Raw genomic sequence first — 6917 nt, forward strand, 5'->3', positions numbered from 1 at the left:
TTTTTTTTGTCTATCGATGACTTGATTTGGGGTAATCGATGGCCCAGTTAGTGAACGGGAACCACACACCACCATCACACACTGAACCCCGCTGTGCTGAATCTCTGCAACATCTGGTGCTGATGAAGGATTGTGCTAGGACTTCAGCACCGCAGGATCGTACTTAAAGGTTGTCGCTGTCGAATTCCCCGGAACATGGCATCGGCCTTAACTCCAGGTACCCGAACGATCACTGCGTGCGGTGACAATCGCTTGGCCAGCGAAACCGGCTACTCCACAACCGGCGTCTTTGGCCGCACATTTTGGTCCCGAACGACGACGTCGCTCCCATACCATGGCAGCAGGCGGTTCAATCGGGAAAAGAGAACGTTCGCGACAGGACGTTTTCGTTTTAAACTCGCCACGGCGAGGACGACCCCAGAGAGAAGAACCCAATCGTCACGTTGAGCGGCTGGGTATGGTCTGGGCCGTCGGATTGAGGGGACACTGCTGCATGACACGCTCGATGAGGGATTCACTTTGTTGGGCTGGACTTGGGGATGCGGTCGCGGTAGTGAGGGCGGAATGATGACACGTTTCACGTTTCTGGGTTCCTCGATGCGGTCATTGTCGTCGGAGAAGCCGTGATGTTCTCCGACCGGGTTGGAGGTGGGAGACGGGTGGCAGCGGGTCGAGGTTAACGTTTTGCTGAAATAAGTAAAATAAACAGTCAGTAATCTAAGGTTCAACTTCTATAAATCTTTTACTCACCATCGCCTCAGACGGCCGCTTCACATTGGTTCTCCACCATATCTTCTCCACCCCAATCCGGTCAACCGGTGCGGAAAATGGCAAACGTCAGCGACGTCTTCTTCGCCGGCGTAACCCGCTTCCCCCGGGAACGAAATTGAACTCTCCAGCCGTGGCCTCCTTCAGTCTCCGATTCCTGCTCCATTCCGGACACTCCTGGAGAACCGATTTGCATCTCACTGGGGAAGTCTTCGGCGCCGGTTCTCGCATTGCGGACGTGCTTCAAACCGCGCGGACGCAGCTTCTTTCAACGTTGGGCGACTTCTGGATCGGGGAAACCGGGGAAACGCGGCCGGGGGAACTCCGGAACACGTCCGCGAGCTTTCTTTGTTGGAACTGGTGATGACGACTAAACACGTGAAGTTGCAAATTTTTGACAGCTGCTGGTCGCGTTACGAAAGGGGATTGTGTGCGTGAGAGCGGCAAAGAACAAATATGTTGGTATGTGTGTGCAAAACAAATATACAATTTTTTAAGGATTGTGTCCATACTAAAGCGTCTTAACTGGCCCTGGCGATGCCCGATAATCGCCCGCAGCCCCCCCTAAAGTTAGAGTGGGTAGTTGATAACAGCTTTGTTAACGTATATTCAACAATTTTTATTGATTTTTGACAAACTTTCTTGCCAAATAGTCCAAATTACTATCTTTTTTTAAATTTACAGAAAAAAATTCAAACAAATATTGGAAAGTTGTACACCAAATTGCTGAATCCGGCATAAGTTTTGCAAAAATGTTGAATATGAAGGAAAAAACCCATTTTTTCAAAAAATCATAGGTTTACGCTATTTGTTCATAGGTGGCAACATGTGTCTTTTAGCTTTGCAATAGATTCTCTATAAGAAACACGAAATTGTAAATTGATTATTTACTAATAAACTCTAATTGAATTGAAAAAAGGAAATTATTTTTACCTTTAGGCATACATTTTCGACTTCTTTTAAAATTACTTGCAAGAAAAGTACTCCGGAAAAAAATATGTTTGAAGATCTAAAAAAATTCCTACAATTTTTCTCTGAAACTGAGCAAATCGGGCTTTTAAGTTTCTGAGATAAAGCCTCACACAGCATTCAAATCAATGAAAATGTTCTAATCTTCAAAGCCTCTTAGACAATTTTATAGCTAATTTTTTGAAATTAAACAAAATTAGAAGTGGTTACTCATTGTCATTATTTTTAAAAATCGAAAAACTGCAAATATATCACTGAAATCAAACTTTTGGTGGCTATCTTGAAAACAGGACACTTTATCAAAAAATCTGTAAAGTACTTTTCGATTAAAAATTCAAATTTACATAAAAAATGAGGTGATTTTTTTTCAAAAATTCTAAACTCGGCAGCAAATTTTTTGACCATACTTCTCTTTGGCTCAAAAGTTGCGGCTTTTGGTCCTCTAAAACATTTAAAAAATCACTTTAAAAAAAACAGATTAAGTCAAATTATGAGTATATGTAAAAAAAAGTTAAATAACATATCCGCAGAAAATAAATACGCGTACTTATTTTTTCGGAATAGTCCTCCTCAATATCTACAACTTTTCCAAAGACCAGAAAATTCCTTCAAAAATTACAGTTTTTTGTGTATTTACGTACCATTTTTGTATGAAAATTGCAAAACTTGAAATAAAATTTGCATTGAATAACAATAAAAATTTCAAACGGGCAACATTGTTCATCTGTCAATCATACACGCTTAATTGAAAGTAGTGACATATACTATAGAAGATGATCTTTCGACTTTTTTTTATCAGGTCCTATAAACAAATGTAAACATTTAGTGTATCCCTCTCACACCTTATGTCAAAGTCCATCAAGTCTAGATCTATTTTTGTAAATTTCTTTAAATAATTGTTTTGGATAGTACTCTTTTACCATTAAAAAGACTGAATCCAACTACAGGCAAATCACAACCTCTACAACAGAAAATCCCCGCCTCCTTTGTTCAACACACAAATCTCTTCCAAACTCAAACTCGAACGCGCACGCAAAAAAAGTCACCAAATCCCGGAGACAACGTGCCTTTCATTTTTAAAACAATTTAAATATTTATCTTCTTCCGGTTTTTACACTGCTTCCATCCGGGCCGAATCTTTTGCCCGAATTCCGGAGCTGGGGCATAAAAACTGCTTTTTCGCCCTCCTCTTTCCTCCTCGTTGAGTTTAAAATTTATTTCGCTAATCTGCAGTTTTTCCCTTCGCACGACTAGTTTGGAAAATGCGCTGGAGATGGCGCTGCCAGCGGCAGCAAAAAACGAATCCAGGGAAAATGTCATTATTATCCTCTGCCCTTCGTGCAGTTTCAGATTTTATTGCTTTCGTCTTGTTATTTTAATTCGATACCCCCTTACCTTTTGCCGGAAAAGAGGAGAAAGATTTTCGCGCATTTGTCGTTACGACAGTTGTAACAAGTCAATTAAACCAGTTCGACCTTTTTTCTGTGCGCTGGAAGAGGATTTTCCCCCCTTTTCAAGAGAGAGAAAAAGCCGAGTCTATTATCGGAGCTCCTTAAAAGAGCGAACCTTGATGGAGGGTGGGAACGCGCTTGTCATTTGCTTGCGTTTTGTCTTTTGGGTGTTTTAATTTCTGGAAAAAGTCTCACGTAACTTTCCGCGCGATTTTAACGAATGAAAAAATCACGTGGAATGAGACGCGAAATCTGGCGACAATCCAAGGAGGCTTCGAGCGCGTTTGACAGCCAAGCAGCAAGGTCGGTAAACAAAGGGTGGGAAATGTAATTACTAATAAAAACCTTAAAAAAGGGCAGGTGGTGTGGGACTCTTCGTTTGTCGTGGCCGGGATGTTATCTGGCAATCTGGTTAATTTTTATTTCGTGGATTGCTGGTGGGACAGGGGAGGGGACGCTCGAGGGTATTGTTTTAATGGTTTTGGGAGGATGACTGTCGCGGGGGGTGAGGTGGTTAAAACAAGATAACAAGCTAATTTTCGTACCCGTTTTGCATTCAAATCGGATTGTTTAAAGTTTAATTGCCGCTTTTTTGTTCTTGCAGAATGGAGAGAGTTTTAAAATGTTGTTTCAAAAGTTGTTAAAATGAGTACTTTTTATTCTCAGTGTAACTGTCAAAACAATACACGTCTCGAGAGAACTTGGTACTTTTCTATAAAAGTTCAAGTCTTTTTGCAATTCCACTTGAATTCCACGTGGTCAAAAGAACATTCGATTCGTTGACCACAACCAACCTCAAACTTGGGTTCTCAATTTCCAGCTTTCCGACCTCCCCATGGGAGCAATTTATTTGGCCCGACAAGAATTCCCGGCACCGCAAAAGTTTCCACTGCTCACCAAAAAAAAGGTCAATCGTATGGGAAAAATTCCGACATTCTACAGAGTCTAGGAGGTGGGCGTGCCTTTTTGTTCTGCTTATTTATGGGAATGGTGAAAAAGGGGTAATTTATGTATTAAAAATTGTTCTATAATCGGAGTTGAGTCGTAATTTAATCTGGGAAACGAACTTTCCATTAACCTCCCAGAGGGGAGGAAATGTGGGTCGAACAGGTAGATTTATCCTTTATATTTAGGAGTGGAAATATTTCAAAAGGAGAAGCGAGAATTTACAATTATTGTTAGATTTCCCCTAATTTGAGTTGCTTTCACACGAAACATTTCAATCAAACTTTTTCGTTGCAAAAGCTTTGAATATTTTTTGAATGCAACTTGCCAACTTGTATGCAACATTCTGTTCAACTTGAAAAGCTTGAATAGAACTAATTAGGCAAATTGAGCGTTTTTTTATAAATCTAGCTTTCGAACATTTTTAAATAAAATTTTAGCTTTTTTTGTATTTTTTGTAATTTTTGTAATTTTTGTAATTTTTGTAATTTTTGTAATTTTTGTAATTTTTGTAATTTTTGTAATTTTTGTAATTTTTGTAATTTTTGTAATTTTTGTAATTTTTGTAATTTTTGTAATTTTTGTAATTTTTGTAATTTTTGTAATTTTGTAATTTTTGTAATTTTGTAATTTTGTAATTTTTGTAATTTTTGTAATTTTGTAATTTTTGTAATTTTTGTAATTTTGTAATTTTGTAATTTTTGTAATTTTGTAATTTTGTAATTTTGTAATTTTGTAATTTTGTAATTTTTGTAATTTTGTAATTTTGTAATTTTGTAATTTTGTAATTTTTGTAATTTTGTAATTTTTGTAATTTTGTAATTTTGTAATTTTTGTAATTTTTGTAATTTTTGTAATTTTTGTAATTTTTGTAATTTTTGTAATTTTTGTAATTTTTGTAATTTTTGTAATTTTTGTAATTTTTGTAATTTTTGTAATTTTTGTAATTTTTGTACTTTTTGTACTTTTTGTACTTTTTGTACTTTTTGTAATTTTTGTAATTTTTGTAATTTTTGTAATTTTTGTAATTTTTGTAATTTTGTAATTTTGTAATTTTGTAATTTTGTAATTTTGTAATTTTGTAATTTTTGTAATTTTGTAATTTTGTAATTTTGTAATTTTTGTAATTTTGTAATTTTGTAATTTTGTAATTTTTGTAATTTTGTAATTTTTGTAATTTTGTAATTTTGTAATTTTGTAATTTTGTAATTTTGTAATTTTTGTAATTTTGTAATTTTGTAATTTTGTAATTTTGTAATTTTGTAATTTTGTAATTTTGTAATTTTTGTAATTTTGTAATTTTTGTAATTTTGTAATTTTGTAATTTTGTAATTTTGTAATTTTGTAATTTTTGTAATTTTTGTAATTTTGTAATTTTTGTAATTTTGTAATTTTTGTAATTTTTGTAATTTTTGTAATTTTTGTAATTTTTGTAATTTTTGTAATTTTTGTAATTTTTGTAATTTTTGTATTTAGTAATTTTGGTAATTTTGGTATTTTTTGTAATTTTTGTAATTTTTGTAATTTTTGTAATTTTTGTAATTTTTGTAATTTTTGTAATTTTTGTAATTTTTGTAATTTTTGTAATTTTTGTAATTTTGTAATTTTTGTAATTTTGTAATTTTGTAATTTTGTAATTTTGTAATTTTTGTAATTTTGTAATTTTGTAATTTTGTAATTTTGTAATTTTGTAATTTTGTAATTTTGTAATTTTGTAATTTTTGTAATTTTGTTATTTTTGTAATTTTGTAATTTTTGTAATTTTTGTAATTTTTGCAATTTTGGCAATTTTGCAATTTTGTAATTTTGTAATTTTGTAATTTTGTAATTTTTGTAATTTTGTAATTTTGTAATTTTTGTAATTTTGTAATTTTGTAATTTTGTAATTTTTGTAATTTTTGTAATTTTTGTAATTTGTGTAATTTGTGTAATTTTGTAATTTTGTAATTTTGTAATTTTGTAATTTTGTAATTTTTGTAATTTTGTAATTTTGTAATTTTGTAATTTTGTAATTTTGTATTTTTGTAATTTTTGTAATTTTGTAATTTTTGTAATTTTTGTAATTTTGTAATTTTTGTAATTTTGTATTTTTGTAATTTTTGTTATTTTGTTATTTTCGTAATTTTGTAATTTTTGTAATTTTGTATTTTTGTAATTTTGTATTTTTGTAATTTTGTAATTTTTGTAATTTTGTAATTTTGTAATTTTGTAATTTTTGTAATTTTTGTAATTTTTGTAATTTTTGTAATTTTTGTAATTTTTGTATTTTTTGTAATTTTTGTTATTTTTGTTATTTTCGTAATTTTTGTAATTTTTGTAATTTTTGTATTTTTTTGTAATTTTTGTATTTTTTGTAATTTTTGTAATTTTTGTAATTTTTGTAATTTTTGTAATTTTTGTAATTTTTGTAATTTTTGTAATTTTTGTAATTTTTGTTATTTTTATAATTTTTGTAATTTTTATATTTTTTGCAGTTTTTATAATTTTTGTATTTTTTATAATTTTTGTTACTTTTGTAATTTTTGTTTTTTTTTGTAGTTTTTGTATTTTTTAGAATTTTAGAATTTTAGATTTTAAGATCAATAGAACATTATAATATAAGGATTTTAGAATTTAAATGTTATAGAATTTCAAATTTCAAGATTTAGAACTTTAGAGCTTTAATTTAGAATTTTGAAAATGTTAATCTGATGAAAACTAAGTTTGCTATTGATAAATTCATTAAAAAAAGCTTTTTTTTTTCTTTTTATGCTTTCACAAAGTTTTTAACCAAGCAACAACACG

At 31.3% G+C, this 6917-nt stretch overlaps 1 long non-coding RNA gene across 1 annotated transcript; it reads right to left on the reverse strand.

Annotated features, from left to right (window-relative positions):
* On the reverse strand, positions 1 to 1170 carry LOC119765659. Its single transcript, XR_005276885.1, has 2 exons — positions 751 to 1170; positions 1 to 687 (listed from the first exon to the last, which is right to left on the reverse strand). It is a non-coding gene; the product is annotated as an uncharacterized LOC119765659 (long non-coding RNA).
* Between the last annotated feature and the right edge of the window lie 5747 nt (positions 1171 to 6917).

Source organism: Culex quinquefasciatus, chromosome 1 (assembly GCF_015732765.1).
Source record: "Culex quinquefasciatus strain JHB chromosome 1, VPISU_Cqui_1.0_pri_paternal, whole genome shotgun sequence".
Classification (NCBI taxonomy): domain Eukaryota; kingdom Metazoa; phylum Arthropoda; class Insecta; order Diptera; family Culicidae; genus Culex; species Culex quinquefasciatus.